Source organism: Giraffa tippelskirchi, chromosome 1 (genome assembly GCF_054371585.1).
Source record: "Giraffa tippelskirchi isolate mGirTip1 chromosome 1, T2T-mGirTip1v1.2.pri, whole genome shotgun sequence".
NCBI classification, from domain to species: domain Eukaryota; kingdom Metazoa; phylum Chordata; class Mammalia; order Artiodactyla; family Giraffidae; genus Giraffa; species Giraffa tippelskirchi.
The window spans coordinates 98,152,758-98,172,188 of NC_137275.1; the positions used below are offsets into that span (position 1 = coordinate 98,152,758).

Sequence of the window (19,431 nt, forward strand, 5' to 3'; positions counted from 1 at the left end):
AAAATGAGATCTATCTGGAAAGAGCTTAATGAACACCTCATCATGTAAGCTTCTTGCTTGAACTGTGTAGCTTGCTTTGATGATACAGACTGATTACAATAACAAAAACCATACCTTATTTAAGTGTCTTTTCTGTCACACAGCAGTATTTTGGGTTTGTAGTTCAGTCATAACAAATATGTGGCTGAATAAAAATTGAGATATATCAGGCCTCAATCTGGGAGAATGCAGGGGAGAAAGTTTCATTTGTTTATTCATTGTTACTCTAGAAGGAATAACACCACAAGATATATTGTTGTTGTTAACAGTTTGCTTTGGATTAAATACTCTACAGTAAAATACACTATCCTTTTTTCATCTTTCTTTTGAAATAATTTCAGACTTACAGAAAGCTATGAAAATTTTATAGAGTTTATATATGCCCTTCCCCTAAGCTTCCTCTTGTTGTTGTTGTTGTTTGGTCATTAAGTTCTGTCTGACTCTTTTGTGACACTATGGACCCGACCAGGCTTCTCTATCCATGGGATTTCCCACGCAAGAAGAGTGGAGTGAGTTGCCATTTCCTTCTCCAGGGGATCTTCCCTCCCCAGGAAACAAACCTGGTTCTCCTGCATTGGCAGGCAGATTCTTTACCACTGAGCCAGCAGGGAAGCCTGATCTTCCTCTAGTGTTAACTATTTATATAACCAAAGAACAGTTACTGTTAAAATTAACCTAACGCTATTATCTAAATTATAGACTTTATTCAAATTTAGTCTGAACTATACATCTTATTCCAATTCACTATTTTTTTCTGTTAATATATTTGCTTCTGTACCAGAATCTGACCTAGAGTTTTACGTTGCATTTAGTTTTTGTTTCCATAATCCTCTTCAATACGTGACATGACAGTTTCTCAATTTTTTCTTGTGTTTTACTCTTTGACTGTTTTGATGAGTACCTATCAGTTGTTTTGTAGAATGTCTCTGCATTTGACTTTCTCTGATGTTTTCTTGTGCTAGGTAGTTAGCATAGGAAAAAGGAGTCCAGACTAAAAAGTCCAGGCTAAAAGACAAGGAAGGGAAAAGCCTGAAAATAGGACAAAGGAAGGTCCGAGGACTGGAGTGAGGACCTCAGGTACTCTTGACTAGCTTGATTTACATAGGGCAGGCCCAGGGGGGAGGAAAAAATTATATAAAAAGAGGAGCCAAAGAGCCGGGGATCTCTCTCCCGATCTCTCTCTCTCATGCACATGCGCTTACTCTTGCTCTCTCGTGCTCTCTCTCTTCTCTTTGTGTCTTTTGGGTCGGCATGCCCTCACGCCTCAAGGATATATTTTCCCTTATTTTCTACATAAAACTGAGCTGTAACACGGAGCTGTAACACTGGTTCATCTGAGAGCTGTGACACTGGTCTGCTCGAGAGCTGTGAAACGGTCTGTCTGAGAGCTGTAATGCTGGTCCGTTGCGTCAAATTTTTGTTGTAACGAGACAGAACCAAGGACATTACACAACCCCTGACATCTATGGTGCCGTGACTCTGATTTAACCTGGCTGAAACAACCTCAGCATGGCCCCCTCAAGGAGGAGGCCAAGCACAGCAGAAGCCCAACTCAGCGAAAGCTCCTGCGGTGGAAGCTGAATGCAAAGAAAACCCAGCACAGGGGAAATGACAAGAAGCCCAGCGTGCTGGAAACAGGGACAGTGAAAAATGAACTCAGCAGAAAGCTCGTGAGGCTCAGTCTCAGATTCCAGAAGACCTCTGGTTAAGGTAGGAGATCCTCACTCCTATGGCTGGAAGGACGTATGCCTAGGAAAATCTTAATTCCTTTACCATCTCTCATTTCTTGTTTCCTTGACCCCCCCATGAACAGGCAAGTGGCAGTGGGTGCAACTGAGGGACTCTGTAGAGGCTACTCCTCAGTGTGTCCTGAAGACTGCACTATCTGCTGAGCCCCAGTAGCTGTTACCAAGGCTGGTGGGGATTCTTCTATCCTAACTCTTCTTTGTGCCAAGGATCAGGCCAATGAAAACTGTAAGCACAGATCAGGTATTTAGCAGATTTTCCAGCAGGTTATGAAGGGGATTCCTCGACACATTTTTTTCCCACTGCATTTTCCTCCCGTCCTTCAGCTCCTCTCTCCTGGGACTTGAGCCTGGCCAAAACCCATGATGCCTGGCTTCAGGACCTGATGAAGCTCAGGCTCTTGATGTCTCATTGCAAAAATTCAGTTGGAGACACAGTGATAGGTAAGAGGTGAATTTGTTCAGATTCAGAGAGAAGCACACTCTGCAGCGTGTGGGCCATTGCAGACAGCAAGTGCTTTGGCCATGGAATATGGTGTGGCTAGTTTCTGTGATGTGGGTGAATTCATATGCTAATGAGTGGGAGGATCATACCAACCGTTGGGGAACCTCCCACTCCTCTGTCTCTTGACATTGCCTTGGAACTGTCCTGCCACCTCTGGGTGTAGCTTACAGATTGGGGATCAAGGTTTAGTTGAATCTGACTTGTCACCTTGGACCCATTTGATTTTACTCGGTTTATGTTATGCCCTTGAGCTATGTCATTCTTTCAAAAGTTGTGCCATGCCCCCTTCCCTCCTCTTTCATACTCTTTTCTTGAGCCCCATCCGGGACCACAGTATTGCCTCTCCAATCTTCTGGATGGTCAACCAGAAAATAGCTGGCCCTTGGGAGGGAAATTCTGTATAATATTCAATCCCTCCAGATATTTAGGCCTTCATCTTCCATGTTTCCTACAACATGTGCAACAACAGCATTTCTCAGTGAACCTGCTAGGGTGGGCGACAGGCACACAATGCCTGCAAGAAGTCCATTTATTGGCATCCCTTCAGAGGCAATTGGGGTTCCAGGGATAATGTTTGCCACTTTGGGAGTTAGCCCTGCAGGCCGTTTGGGTCCAAACCCTTACCACCCTTCTCCTAAAATTACAAACATAACGCTGGACCAAATCTCCACTCCACTTTTATGGGACATCTGGTCTGTTGCCTCTTAGCAATTTGTTCTTAAGCCACTTTCTAACGCCTACAGTGAGGACCCTGCCCTCTTGTAGGCAATATAGCTCCACTCCGCTTATTATTAAAATACTCTTAATGCCCCTGACAGGGCCTGATAACCCACTCTTTTGTCATTACTTCTGTTATTACCTAAAGTGGGTCTATGACAATGAAATATTTCCCATTGGAAAACCCTAAGCTGCTCTTATGGAAGACTAGAGGAGGAAATCAGTGACTTACAGTCTCTTAGAGCAGTAAGAGGATAAGGCTTATGACTATTACACCAGGTTCTCAGTCTCAGGGCATAGGCTTGCATTGCTTTACATCATGATATCTATTCCCATCTTCAGTAAACAAACTGGCAATGAGTTGAAATTACAAACCCTTAATCCTACCCAGCACTGGTCACACTGGAGACCTTGGGGACGTCCGGGGGTCCCAGGAGGTTGACCTGTTTTGATCTGCCTAGCGATCTGGTCCTCAAAAGGTTATTATGCCTCAACCTGCTCAGGGATCTGCCAGTCCAGGAGTCCCAGGAGGTCGTCATGCCTCGAACTGCCCAGGGACCCAATTCTTAGGAAGCCGACCTGCCTCAAAATGCCTGGGGAGTCGATCTCCAGGAGGCTGTCATGCCTCAGTCTGCCTGGGGATCTGCGCCCTGACCCAGGGATGTCTGGCTCTCAGGTTGCAACAGGAAAGGAAGAAAAGGAAAGAGATGAGGTATCCCAGATGCTGGCCGCCCTCCAGGGAAGCCCTAGGGCAAACCCTGAGTCCTTAAATGACAACTCTGTGCGACCCCATAGATGGCAGCCCACCAGGCTCCGCCGTCCCTGGGATTCTCCAGGCAAGAATACTGGAGTAGGTTGCCATTTCCTTCTCCAGTGCATGGAAGTGAAAAGTGAAAGTGAAGTCGCTCAGTCGTGTCTGACTCTTAGTGACCCCATGGAATGTAGCCTACCAGGCTCCTCTGTCCATGGAATTTTCCAGGCAAGAGTACTGGAGTGGGGTGCCATTGCCTTCTCCTAAATGACAAGACATGAGCCAAATGCCTAATCTGTGGACAGGCGGGGCATTGGACCAAAGAGTGTCCAAACCATGACAAGTCTCCTAATGTCATCAATGGAGACACTGGGCGGCACTCTGCCCTCAGGACCCAAGAGCCTCAAGGTCAAGCGCCAAGACTTCCCTCACAATGATTCAACAGGACTGAAGTGGCCCGCTCCAGCCAGCCCGCCTGTCACAGATAACCATCACGGGGCCGGAGCCAAGGGAGCAACTGGATGTGGCAGGTAGGTCTGAGAATTTCTTGGTCAACACAAGGGCTACTTACTCTGTCCTGACCTCCTACCCTGGAGCCTTCTCTTCCCAAACTTGTACCATTTGGGGTGCTACAGGAAAAACAATTACTAAAAGGTTCACCCAAGCACTTCTTTGTTGCTGGGATGGACAAATATTTTCCCACCAGTTTCTTGTGGACCCTGAGTGTCTTACCCCATTATTGGGAAGAGATATACTCACTAAACTGGGGTCCTCCCTTGTGATGGGAAAGCATTTCAGCCCCTAGAGCCCTATAGCTTCTGGTTAATACTGAGGAACCCATTATACCCTCTCCAATAGAGAAGGACCAAAAACTATGGGAGGACAAAGTTAACCCCCAGGTGTGGGACCAGGGGATTCCTGGACAAGCTCACCAAGCTGAGGCAGTCATCATTGTCCTCTGAGATTCAACTCGGTTTCCTAACCGGAAACAATATCCCCTCATAAGAGAGGCTCAGGAGGGACTACAGCCTCTAATAAATAAATTCCTTGCCTGTGGGATATTGGTCCTCACCAATTCACCATTGAACACCCCCTTTTTGGTGCCCTTTACGGTGGGAAACTGAAACCTCAGCAGGCAGATGGACTGCCTCCAAGAGTCTAAGGATTTGATCACCATATTTGATTGGGGATCCTTGGGTAGTCAATTGGCCTCTTTCTTTCCAAATAGCAGCATGTGCATGTAGCACCAGAAAGGCATACTTGGAGTCAGTATCAATGGCTACTCTTTTTCCTTTCCCCAGCTCTAAAGCTCTAGTCAGGGCTATGAGCTCAGCTAACTGGGCTGATGTACCTGGTGGCAAAGGTTTAGCCTCTTTGGTCTCAAAATTGGAGACTACTGCATATCTGGCTCTTCTTTTTCCATCCAAGACAAAGGTGCTTCCATCAGTGTACCACATTTCCTCAGGATTGGTCAGAGGATCTTCTGACAATCCCTCTTGGGGTTTTGTCCAGTGGTCTAAGGTTTCTAGGCAAGAGTGAAAGGGGAGAGAGCCCTCGGGGGTAGGCAGGAGTGTAGCTGTGTTAAGAACCTCACAAGGGGTGAGACCTGGATTTTCCATTAGCACTACTTGATATCTGAGGATCAGACATCTGATGTCTAATCCTTTGGTCAGACATCCATAAACGGCCGCTCCAATTCAGGAGTTATTTCACTTAGTGGCTGCTAAAAATAATTAGTTTGCCTCTGAGAGAGATATAAGCATCTTCTATTAGGATTGCAATATATCAAAGGCAGGGAGGCCAGCCTCGGGCAGTTGGGTTGAGCCTCTTGGATAAGAAAGCTACAGGCTGGGGCTCAGATCCCAACCTTTGAGTGAACACTCCCAAGGCTATTCCTTCCTTTTTGTGGCAAAAATTGGAATGCTTTTTCTGGGTCTGGCAACCTCAAGGCAGGTGCTTGAGTTAAGGCTTGTTTTAGTATAGCCTCTGCCTTCTTTTGAGGAGTTCCCCACATCAGTGAGATTGAATCATCCCATCCCTTCAAGCTTTCATATAAGGGCTGGGCAATTAGACCATAGTTGGGTATCCAGATTCTACAATACCCAGTTAGCACCAGGAAAGCTCGCAATTGTTTTCGAGTCGGGGGGGAGGGCAACTGGAGGATTCCTTGTACTCAATCAGAACACGGCCTCCTGGACCCTTGTGTAATCTGAACTCCCAGGTAAGTGACCTTTGTCTCAACCATCTGTGCTTTAGCATGAGAGACTTTATATCCCCTCTCTGCCAAAAAGTTTAGAACCCGAATTGCATGTTGTTTGGCATTTTTCTCATCTGGAGAGCAGATTAGTAGGTCATCTACATATTGTAATATTTTTCCATTAGGTCCCAGGTCCAGATCTAGGAGATCAGGGCTAAGAGCCTGTCCAAACAGGTGGGGGCTATCTCTGAACCCCAGAGGTAATACTGTCCAAGTCGTCTGTTGGGGTTTTTCTCCTGGAGCATCCCAATCGAAGGCAAAAAGATTTTGGGAAATTTTAGCCAGTGGTATGCAAAAGAATGCATCTTTGAGATCCAGGACTGTAAACCACATGGCACTGGATGGGATTTCTCCCAAGATTACTTAGGGATTTGGTAATGTGGGATGGAGGGAGACTACAACTTCATATATGATCCAGAGATCTTGAACCTTTCACCAGCTCCCATCCTTTTTCTTTACAGGGAGGATTGGGGTGTTCCACAGCGAACTGGTGGGGACCAATAGCCCACAGAAAAGGAATTTATTTATTAGAGGCTGTAGCCCTTCCTGAGGGGGTGTTGTTTCTGGTTTGGAAACCAAGTGGGATCTCAGAGGACAATGACAACCAGTTCACCTTGGTGGGCTCATCCAGGAGTCCCCTGGTCCCACAACTGGGGGTAATTTTCTCCTCCCATAGCTTTTGGTCCTTCTCTGTTGGAGAGGGTATAATGGGTTCCTCAGTATTAACCAGAAGCTGTAGGGCTGTAGGGGCTGAAAAGCTTCTTATCACAAGGGTGGACCCCAGTTTAGTGAGTATATCTCTCCCCAATAAGGGAGTAGGACACTCAGAGACAAGAAACTGGTGGGAAAATATTTGTCCATCCCAGCAACAAATAAGTGTTTGGGTGAAACTTTTTTGTAGCTGTTTTGCCTGTAGCACCCAAAATGGTACACGTTTGGGAAGAGAAGGCTCCAGGGTAGGAGGTCAGGACAGAGTAAGTAGCCCCTGTGTTGACCAAGGAATTCTCAAACTTACCCACCACATCCAGTTGCTCCCTTGGCTCCGGCCCCGTGATGGTTATCTGTGACAGGCGGGCTGGCTGGAGCGGGCCACTTCAGTCCTGTTGAACCAACATGAGAGAAGGCTTGGCACTTGACCTTGAGGCTCTTGAGTCCAGAGGGCAGAGTGCCACCCAATGTCCCCATTGATGGCATTTGTAGCAAGCCGTTTTAGGAGACTTGTCATGGTTTGGACACTCTTTGTCCCAATGCCCCACCTGTCTACAGATTAGGCATTTGTCTCGTGCCATGTCATTTAAGGACTCGGGGTTTGCCATAGGGCTCCCCTGGAGGGTGGCCAGCATCTGGGATGCCTTGTCTCTTTCCTTTTCTCCCTTTCCTGGGCCTTGGCCTCCTTCTCCTGTTCTCATCTCATCTAAAGAGGCAGCAGGGTCCTCCTGCTGTAGCTGTTGTAACTTTATCCTGATGTCTGATGCACATTGGGACAGGAATTTGTCCTTTAAAATCACCTGTCCCTCGTAAGAGTCTAAGTCCAGATTGATAAACTTTTGGAAGGCCTCTTTTAGCCTTTCCAGAAAGGCAATGGGGTTTTAGTTGGGTTCCTGAGTTATTGCTGAGACCTGGGCATAGCTGGTTACTTTTTGTTGGGCTGCTTTTAGTTCTGTCTTTACACAGATCAGAATATGATCCACTTCCCAGATGTCCTCAGGGTCATTATAATTCCAATTAGGATCTGAAGAGGGGACAGTAGTTTCCCCTACTGGATATTTTATCATTTGATATGTTAAGCCCAATAACATAACTTTAGGCTTCCTTTAAGACCCTAGCATGCTCAGGGTCAGATAAAGTTTAACTAAATATGACCGTGATATCCTTCCATGTCAAGTCAAAGGCCAAGGTAATGTGTTGGACTGTATCTCTTTGTTTGCCTGGGTTATCTGTATAGCTTCCCAGGTCTTGTTTCATCTGTCTTGATTCTAAGAAGGAGAAGGGCTTATGGACCCATGTTGGTCCGAATTTTTCTCCAGTTTCAACTAAGGGACATGAGTTGGCTTTTGTGGAGGGAGTGCTCCCAGATATGGGGGCATGTTTGGATACAAGGAAGAAGCATCAGACAACTTGGGAGTTATAGGAGGTGAGCCTTCATGGGGGGCTTCCTTCTCTTGGTTGTCTGTGCCTAACACTATTTGCCTAGTAGGCTCACTTTTAGGGCATACAACAATCCCATACTTAAGACAGAGTTCCTTCATATCTCTTAGTCAGAAGAAAATTTGGACATAGGGGATCTCTGTCCATTTCCCTTGTCTTTTGCAGAATAATTCTAGCTGCAGGATGGTATTGTAATTTAAACTCCCATCTTCAGGCCAGTGTTCCTTGTCCCCCAGAGGATGATACCGTGGTCACGCAGTGGCATAAAAGAATTTTAAATGACTTCTGCTTAGAGTTAGAGGATCAGACAGCTTCAAGTTATCAAGGATGCATCTCAAGGGCATCAGTCAGGAAGTGGATTGGTTATTTCCCATCTGAAAGACAGTGATGACAGGGAGGAAAAAAAAAGACTAATAGGCCTCCTTCTATTTTATGGGTGGACTTCCTTAAGGGTGAGTCTTTGTGAAGCTTATCCTATCCAGTAATATTGCAACCTGAGAGGCGGGCATCCCCGAGTCAGGGTGCAGATCCCCAGACAGGCTGAGGCATGACAGCTTCCTGGAGACCAAATCCCTGGGCAGCCTCCCAAGAATTGTGTCCCTGGGCAGGTCGAGGCATGTCGCCCTCCTTGGACCCCTGGACTGGTGGATCCCTGAGCAGGTTGAGGTGTGACAACTTTCTGAGGACCAGATCCCTAGGCAGGTCAAGGCAGGTCGACATCCTGGGACCCCCAGATTGGAGTTGGGCAACCCCAAGGTCTCCAGAATGACCAGTGCAGGGTAGGATTAAGGGGTTGTAATCTTAACTCATTGCTGGTTCATTTAGTGTGGATGATGTAAAGCAATCGAAGCCTGTGCTCTGAGATTGGGAAGCTGGTAAAACAGCCATAAGCCTTATCCTCTTATTGCTCTGAGGGAATGTAAGTCAGTAATTTCCTCCCTTGGTCCTCCATAAGAGCAGTTTAGAGTATTTCCAATAGTAAACATTTCATTGTCATAGACCCACTTTAGATAATAATAGCAGAAGTAGTGACAAAGGAGTGGTTATCTGGTCCTGTTAGGGGCATTAAGAATGTTTTAATAATAAGCGGAGTGCAGCTATGTTGCCTACAAGGGGGCAGGGTCCTGGTTGTAGGAGTTAGTAAGTGGCTTAAGAACAAATTGATAAGAGGCAACAGAGCAGATGTCCCATAAAAGTGGAGTGGAGTTTTGGTCAAGGGGTATGTTTGTAACTTTAGGAGAAGGGTGGTAAGGGTTTGGGCCCAAACATCCTGCAGGGCTAACTCCCAAAGTGGCAAACATTATCCCTGGAAGCCCAACTGCCCTTGAAATGATGCCACCAATAGATGGACTTCTTGCAGGCATTGTGTGCCTGTCACCCGCCCTAGTGGGTTCACTGAGAGATGCTGTTGTTGCACATGTTGTAGGAAACATGAAAGATGAAGGCCTGAATATCTAGAGAGATTGGGTTTCCCTCCCAGGGGCCAGCTATTTTCTGGTTGTCCCTCCAGAAGATTGTAGAGGCAACACTGGGCCTAGACAGGGCTCAGGAAAAGAGCATGAAATAGGAAGGAAGAGGGCAGGGCACAACTTTTGAAAGAATGACATAGCCCAAGGGCATACCATAAACCGATTAAAATCAAATGGATCCAAGAGGACAAATCAAATTCAAGTAAACCTTGATCCTCAGTCTGCAAGCTAAATGACACACCCATAGGTGGCTGGACAATTCCAAGGCAATGTCAAGAGACAGAGGAGTGGGAGGTTCTCCAATGGGTGGGATGATCCTCCCACTCATTAGCATATGAAATCACCCAGCTAGCAAAAACTAACCACACCACATTCTATGGCTGTTGCAGTCCCTTTTGTGATGGCTAGCACTCTTGGAGTGTGCCTTTCTTCGAATCTGAACAAATCCACCTCTTACCTATCTCTGTGTCTCTCAGTGAATTTTTGCAATGAGACATCAAGAGCCCGAGCTTCATTAGGTCCTGAAGCCAGGCACCGTGGGTTTCGGCCAGGCTCAAGCCCCAGGAGAGAGGAGTTGAAGGATGGGAGGAAAAAGCAGTGGGAAAAACGTGTCGAGGAATCCCCTTCATAACCTGCTGGAAAATCTGCTAAATACCTGACCTGTGCTCACAGTCTTCATTGGCCTGACACTTGGCACAAAGAAGATTACGGACAGAAGAACCCCCACCCACTTGGGCAACAGCTACTATTTAGCCCCTGCCACTTAGTGAGAAGTTCCTCAATTGGACCCACTGCTGCTAGCCTGTTTGTGGTGGGTTGGAGGAAACAAGAAACGAGAGATTGTAAAGGAATTAAGATTTTTTAGCCATATGTCCTTTCAGCCATAGGAGTGAGGACCTCCTCCCTTAACCAGAGGTCTTCTGGAATCTGAGACTGAGCCACATGAACTTTCTGCCAAGTTTGTTTTTGCTGTCCCAGTTTCCAGCATGCTGGGCTTCTTGTCACTTCCACCGCACTGGGTTTTCTTTGCGTTCATCTTCTACTTCAGGAGCTTTCACCGAGTTAGGCTTCTGCTGTGCTTGGCCTCTGCCTTGCAAGGGCCGAGCCAAAGTTGTTTCAGCTAGGTTAAATCCGAGAAACAGCACCATGTATGTCAAGGAAGTTTGTAATTTCCTCGGTTCTGTCTAACTGCAGCAAAAATTGGAAGTGATGGGCGGACCAGTGTTCAGTTCAGTTCAGTTCCCTTCAGTAGCTCAGTCGTGTCTGACTCTTTGCGACCCCATGAACCGCAGCACGCCAGGCCTCTCTGTCCATCACCAACTCCCGGAGTCCACCCAAACCCATGTCCATCGAGTCGGTGATGCCATCCAGCCATCTCATCCTCTGTCGTCCCCTTCTCCTCTTGCTCTCAATCTTTCCCAGCATCAGGGTCTTTTCCAATGAGTCAGCTCTTCGCATCAGGTGGGCAAAGTATTGGAGTTTCAGCTTCAACATCAGTCCTTCCAATGGACACCCAGGACTGATCTCCCTTAGGATGGACTGGTTGGATCTCCTTGAAGTCCATGGGACTCTCAAGAGTCTTCTCCAACACCACAGTTCAAAAGCATCAATTCTTTGGTGCTCAGCTTTCTTTATAATCCAACTCTCACATCCATGCATGACCACTGGAACAGCTCAGTTTTATTTGGCAAGCAAAGGAAAATACATCCTCTAGGGGTGAGGGCAGGCCGACACAAAAGATGCAAAGAGAAGAGAGAGAAAGCTCAATTTTGGCTTCTCTTTTTATATGTTTTTTTCTCTTCCTCCTGAGCCTGCTCTATGTAAATTGGGCTAGCCAGGAGTGCTCTTCACTTCACCTGAGGTTCTCACTCTGGTTCTCGGACCTTCCTTTGTTCTATTTTCATGGACTTTTCCCTTCTTTGTCTTTTAGCCACCGCCATTCTGGACCCCTTTTTCCTATTCTAACTACCTAACAATAGGAATTTAGGTTAATGCCTCATTACTGGAACCTCTAAAACTACTTAATGCTCTTTCAGCATGGATTTCAAAAGTTGAAATAATAATTTAGTCAAGCCCTTTTATGAATAGTCTTGGCTCATTTCCTAGAAATCTAACTGAATGATTATTAGAAACTAAAAACACTCAGATTGGCTATTTGAAAATTTTAAATATATATTTCATTAAATCTCTTGCCCATATGCCCATTTGCTTCATAAGTGCAAAATGCAGACATAAAGTGTCTGGTAATGTTATTGTTCAAAGATGGTCTCTTCAAACAGACTTTCAAAAAATAAGTTTAGTAAAATAGCATTGAATGAGTTTGAATAATAGTACTAATAAAATCTAAAGTTTTTTTTTCTTTTCCACATTAACTCCAAACAGTAGGTGGTTTTAATTGACAAGCAGCAGTACACATATCAAATGTGTGTACTTGAGGCATGAAAATAAATATTATTTAATCCTATACCAGTATCTCCACATAATGATACCTAGTTTGAGATTCTAAAAATTTTAAAGTGGGTATTTAAATACTTCCTGGGCATGGATCTTTGTCATTCTGGATAGCTTTATACCTCTTTTCCTGGCATTAATATCTTCAAATTCAGTGTCCCTATATAAAAAATTTTAACAAGACCTCAGCACTTTGTTAATTATAAAACACATACTCTTTAAATTTATCTTAAAATGTAGATTTTTATATTATGGTTATGTTTCATAGTTGTGTAACACAGAGGCAATCTTCTTCTGTTTATTTTATTTTGGATGAAGATATCAAATATTAGCAAATATAGATATATGTTTGCAGCTATTTACATGCTTTTTTTAAAAAAAATTTTTGATGCCTCTGTAAACACTACATAGTACAAAAGAAATCACAAAATAGAGATATCCCAGAAAGTTACCAGATTTAATGTTGTTGTTCTAATAACCAAAGCAATCTCTTTAAAGATATCAAAATTGATATGTATAGTTGCTAAGCAACAGAACAGAAAAACCTAGAGCAAGTTTAACTTGGAATGTGTGGCTTGGTCTTTAACCTAGACTAGTCACTTCATCAGCCTCTGGCAAGGTTATACTTTGGATGGCAATGTTAAATTTTCAAGAATATATTTTGTATCATTAAAATATTGACATCCAGTTCTAGAATAAGATGCCATAGATTCATTCCCCACTGTTTCTCCCCTCTAAATATGACTAAATACCCAGAAAATCATTCAAGAGACAGTAATAAAATGATTCTGGAAACTTGAAAGAAGAACATGAACTGCTTAGGAACCTTAGGATTTGAAAATAGGAAAATGATAGAGGCATTCAATAAAATTAAAGGCTGATTCTTTAAAAAAAAAAAAAGTCAATACAGTTGATAAAACTCTGCCAAGATTGGCAAAGATAAATGTTGAATTTTTAATATTAATCTTCATTCATTTTATCCTATGCACATGAGTTCTGGATCATAAACAAATTTCTCATTAAATACCTTATAGCAAATAAATACATCCTGTTTACCCCCTTCCAGCATTTTCCCTCATCCATATCCTTAGGGAAATATGATCAGTCAGGTAAATTGTCTTACATGAATAGATGGATACCCTGCAGGTGGGAGAAAAGGCAGAATGATTTTTCACTGTTTAATAAAAGGAAAGGAGTCAGCTGCTCCCCTTACTTTAGAGAATATCTTCTTACTGCGACTGTTTGGTATGTAAATAATGTCTTTCCAGAAGCCACATAGCCCTATTTGCCTCATACCTATAGATGTCTCCAAGTTTCTAGCCTCATTTCTTATTGAAATATAAATATGTAAGGAAACAATGTTGTAGAATTCCTGGACTTTTGGAGCTTAACCTCAGAACCTAGTTCAGGGCACTAGCCACCAGCTCTGTCTAGAAAATAAAAGAAGTTTTTATTATTCTTCCTGATCACTGTAATTAGGAAGGGCCAAAGGATATAATGGCAACCCACTCCAGTACTCTTGCCTAGAAAATTCCTTGGATGGAGGAACCTGGTGGGCTACAGTCCATGGGGTCGCAAAGAGTCAGACAGGACTGAGTGACTTCACTTAAAGGATATAGATATCATTGTTGTGACAGGCAAAATATTTCAGGAGGCTCAGGCTTTATTTAGGAACTTTGAAATATCTAGGGAAGTCTTATTTCACTATGTAAGATAAGAGGAGACACAAATAACCAATGTGAGGAATGAAACAGGGAATAACAGAAGAATCCTGCAGCCATCAAAAGGACTATTACAAATATCTTTATGCTCATGAATTTGACAATTTAGAAGGAATAGACGAGTTCCTCAAAACACACAAACTACCACAACTCAGCCAAAATTGAATTGATATCTTGAATAGTTCTGTAATTATTAAGGACATTGAATTTTAAATCTACTATAAGAAATATCCAGGCACAAGTGGTTTTAATGAAGAATTTTGCCAAACATTTGATGAAAATTAAAAATATTATGCAGTGTCTTCCAGTAAATATATGTGTAGGGAATACTTCCTAACTCATTATAAGGCAAGTATTACCCTGACAACAAAAGGCAGCATACACAAACACAAAAAGAAAACCACAAAGCAATATCTCTCATGAATATAGATGTAAAAATTCTCAATAAAATCTAACAACCAGAGGTGATAAAAATAAAAATCTAGCAACCTCTCCCTGATAAAAAATCTCTCCCTGCAAAAAATAGTGGAGTATAAAAATCATCTCCCCAATAAAAGTGATAAGGACATTGGCAAAAACCATCAAAACCAACTTTTCAGAAATTTAAAAATTAACTGGACTTCCCGTGGTGGCTCAGTGTTAAAGAATCTGCCTGCCTATGCAGGAGACATGAGTTTGATCCCTGGGTCAAGAAGTTCCCCTGGAGAAAGAAATGGCAACCCACTCTAGTATCCTTGCCTGGGAAATGCCCATGGATGGAGGAGCTGGGTGGGCTACAGTCTGTAGGGTCACACAAGAGTCAGGCACGACTCAGCAACTGAACAACAAACATTAACTAGGCTTGCAACTATCTGTGGACAATCTATTCAAGAAAAAATATAACCAAATCTTGTGAAATTAATGGCATTTTATTTTGCCCTATTTTGATCCTTCCCTTTCCTCTCCAGTTCTGTGATAGCCTTGAAAGCTAATAGCCCAGAATCACAGTGAAAACTGTTAGCCTGATACACAATGGAGCACTCAAAAGAGCAGTTGCAGCTCTTTCAAAGACTTATTTTCACAAAATTGTCATTTTTTTTTTAACCTGTCTGGCAGTATTCAGGAAATCTCCATTTCTAAGGATTTTATTTATTTGACTTGACTCAGAGATCACTTAGTGTGAAGAGCCTTTCCCCCCAGGGGCATTTGTTGAAAACAATCAGTGGCAATTATTTAACTTCACACCTTACTGAAGTGGTATTAAAAGTTGGGACAAACAATTAGCTAAAAAAAACAAATTAAAAGGAAAAGCTGAGTAGTGAAATTTCCAGAGGAGGCTTTGAAAAGTGTTGACATATTCTCGGATATCTAAGAGGCCACACATAAACAGGATTCTGCACATGCTCAGAGAAGACCCGATGAGACCCTATGCTCTCTTACCTTTGACTGATCTTGAGACACCATAGAAAATGAAGATTAGGTCAGAGGAGTGACCTGCCTAGCAAAAGTGTTGAGGGTATACTCTATCACATGAACAGAACCCCTTAATAAAGACTGGGAGACTTTTTACCTCTTCACATTTAAGGAAACCTTTGTCTAATATAAGTAGCTGGCCGCTAAACTAACCAAGCACTGACTTCAATGACTTTACACAACAGAGACTGGACTTTAGAAGGTTAGTTCAGAAAGTGATTAAACAAACAGATGACAACAAGTCTTGGGGAGAGGAAAGAAAAAATTCCAGATTTGTCTCATATTTAAAATGTCTAGCTTTCCACAACAACAAAAAATACAAGATATGCAAAGAAACAAGCATGTATGACCTATACATGGAGGAAAAAAAGGAAACTATGCCTGGGGAAGTCTAAGTATTCAACTTACTAGACAAATACTTTAAAATAACTATCAAAGAACTAAAGAAAAGTATGAGAACAATGTTCCCTTAAGTAGAGAATGTCAATTAAGAGGTAGAGCCATATTTAAAAACAATAGATTTTGTGGAGTCAAAAAGTATGTTAACTGGAATGAAAAATTCAGCATGGGTCACAACAGCAGATTTAAGCAGTGAGAAGGAGGAATTTGCAAACTGGAAGATAAGGCAAGGCATTTAAGATTATCTTCTGGGAACAGAAAGATAAAGAATAAGGAAAAAAATAAACAGAGACTTAGAGACCTGAGGAATGCCATCAGACATACCAACATAAATATAACAGGAGCCCCAAAAGGAGAGGAAAAACAGAGGCAAAAGTAATATTTCAATATTATTTGAAAACTTCTCAAATTTGATAAGCAAAATTAATCTGCACATAAAAGAAGCCCTATGACCTCCAAGTAGAATAACCTCAAATGACCACCACATACATACCATAATTAAAATGTTGAAAGCCAAAAACAAAAACAATCTTGAAAGAAGCCAGAGAAGTGATTCATCACATACAAACAACTCAATAAGATCAATAGCTGTTTTACAGTCAGAAACAATGGAGGCCACAAAGCAGTGGAATGACATAATAAAAGTGCTAAAATTTGTGATGGTTATATGAAGCTATACAACTGATAAAATTCCAGGGTGCTACCTACATAAACATACACATACATAAGTGCATATACAACTGGTGAAATATGAATAAGCTTCATGGTTTATACAAATGTCAAATTTCTGTTTTGGTACTGTACTGTAGTTATACAAGATATTGACACTGGGAAAGTCTAATGAAAAGTGTAAGGATCTATTTATAAAATTTTTGGTAATGTTCTATGAATCTATACTTATTCCAAAGTGTATTTAAAATATGTACCAAACTTTAATTTTATGAGTACTCCATAAAATATTACTGTCAAAGAGAGAATTCTCAAAGTTCCTGAAATAATACTCATCAAAGCTGAGGCCAGTTGCTTAAATTTTACTTTTCTTTCTATTCTCTGAAACTTTTAGAATGAGACAGTAAGTATACCATCAACCCAACGCCAAGATGCTACTGTTACATTCCTGAAGCTGTCCTTGAATTGTAGTGTGACCTTAAGCTAATCATTGTATTTATGTATCCCTGAGAATATTCAGCTGCTTCCTAACAAATGATTCTACACGTGAGATTAGGCAACATGTATTTTAGTTCTTTGAAAACAAATGGCATTTTATAAAAAGATTGCTAGTCAAAAAGATTTTTTGAATAAAATTAAGTTTATACTTACAGTAGAAAATTGTCCAACAATGTGCATAGAAAATAAAGGCTTTCATGAACAAATGCTGTGTCTCAGTTACACTGACCTATTTCGTTTTATAAATTGCATGATATTCAAATCTGTGACTCACAGTAATCTTAGTTATCTCTCTTTTGTTAATATTTTCCATAGGATCATTGAATCCACAGGCTTCTCTTTATCCCTAAAAATTATTTTCTGCTTTTTGTTAAATTCTATGGTGTTTAATTTTGGAATATTCTGATGCAGCCTTCTCACTTTAGTACAATTTAAATATCACATTAAATTAAAATGCTTTTGATTTCATTAACTGAGCTCTTATCCATCAACAGCAAGGCAAGTCATAACAAAAACCACAGTTTTTGCCTAAAATCTTAGCAGTTCACTTACAGTGTTTTGGGGAAAGTTTGATTTATATAGTGACATGAAAAAATTTTGATTGCTTTTGGAGATTTTGAGAATTCTTTGATTGACTGTCATGATCAAACTATAAGAATGTCATGGAATGTTCTTGCTTCCATGATTTTCTCTTTACCCAATAAAATAAAATATTCTCCAAATTCTAGAGTAAAAATGCACCTACGACACTACTCAAATGGTATTGAATGTGAAATGAAACAGGTTATATTGAATAATGTTCAATTCATGAAACATTAAAAAAAAATCTTTATAGTGCCTTCTCCCTTGTGATGTCAGGAATTCTTTTCCTTCCTTATGTAAATCTGAGCTTTAGACTTTGAAAGTTTCAGGGTCAGAAAAAGAAAGTATAAAAATCTACTGTGGTCACCTTTGGAATTTGAAGAAAATCCAAAGTATGCTAATCTATTGGTCTTTATAGAACAAATGTTTCTTTAGAACAAATGTTTTATTTCACATTTTAGAATTTTTCTCTGCTTCTTATTTAATTTGTCCTTCTGACCACTTCAGGATAATCAGCACAATAATATAGCCATTTTTGGTGAATATATAACTCAGAATTAGGACAAGATCCAGGAGCGTTAATAGGTGGTCTTTACAGGAAGTCAATTCTGGAGAAATGTATGGTTGGAATCTAGTTTCAGTGAACACAAGAGTTTGTTTAAGGCTTAAAACAAAGATGAGCTTTTATGCACAGGAAAATCTTGAGAACTAAGGAGACTGCATTTTCTGAAAGATGTGTGTAAAATATGACCCTTAGGAAAGAAAAGAAAAAGACTTGTAATGTACTTTTCTCAACCAGGGTGACATTGTGTTACTGCTTGAGAATGTATGAGTTCCATTTACTCAAATCGTAAACACCAAAATATCTTGTAAGTGCCACTATGAGTGCTAAGTGCTAGGTTTTTTACAAAGTGTTTTAAACAGTGCAGAGTTTGTTTTTCATTAGAAGGTATCCAGTCACATCCAGTAGTGTAATCAACTCATTTTTTTCCTTTGTGGTTGATTGAATTCAGTAAAGACCTGACCTAGTAGAAAATTTTGATGTATTATTATTTATATTATATCTAGTGTTCATCCTGCTATATTAAAGGTGTGGTATGAATAGACTTTGCAATTATAATCCAGTTTTCATGATTAAGAAGTTCCTTGTATTTACTTTTGTTTCTATTATCTGTTTTGTAGAACATCTCGTTCATTCTCTTTGAAAAAGTGAAGTGAAAAGTGCATTTGACCCATACTCCCTCTCTTTAAAAAAAAATGCATGCATCAAGTATTCAGAATTAGTTTAATAATAAGCCTCGATTCATGACACACTGTCATCAGTGAGCCCTGCATGGCCACATGAAAAATTGTATTTTTGTATGACACAAATGAACCTATCTATGAAATGGAAACAGACTCACAGACATAGAGAAGAGACTTGTGATTGCCAAGGGGGAAATGGGTGGTTGAAGGAAGAATTGGGAGTGTGGTATTAGCAGATGCAAACTAATATATATAGTATGGATAAGCAACCAGGTCCTACTGTATTGCACAGGGAACTATATTCAATATCCTATGATAAACCATATGAAAAAGAATACATATATGTATAACTGAGTCACTTTGCTCTATAGCAGAAATTAAACACAACATTGTAAATCAACTTTAATAAAATTTAAAAATTTTAATAATATAATTATAATAATATTAGTGAATGTACTACCAAATTGAAGATCTATAGGACTGACAATAACTTACATTTATTGAGATGTTTCTTCCACTGAGTAAAGTTTCCTTAAGAAGTTTTTTTTGTTGTTGTTGGTTGGTTCAGCTTTTTATTGAAGTGTAATTTATTTACAATATTGCATTAATTTCAGATAACACAACAATGATTTGATATTTTGATACATTACAAAATGATTACTACAAAAGTCCGCATAGTTATTACAATGCCATTGACCATGTTTCCTGTGCTGTGCATTACATACCTGTGACTTACCTAGCTGGAAGTTTGTACCTCTTAATTTCCCTCAGATATTTCACTCA

At 41.2% G+C, this 19,431-nt stretch overlaps 1 pseudogene; it reads left to right on the plus strand.

Annotated features, from left to right (window-relative positions):
* Window positions 1-4,117: 4,117 nt before the first annotated feature.
* Window positions 4,118-19,431, plus strand: part of LOC145515709 (nucleolar protein 10-like) — a 182,000-nt pseudogene continuing 166,686 nt past the window's right edge.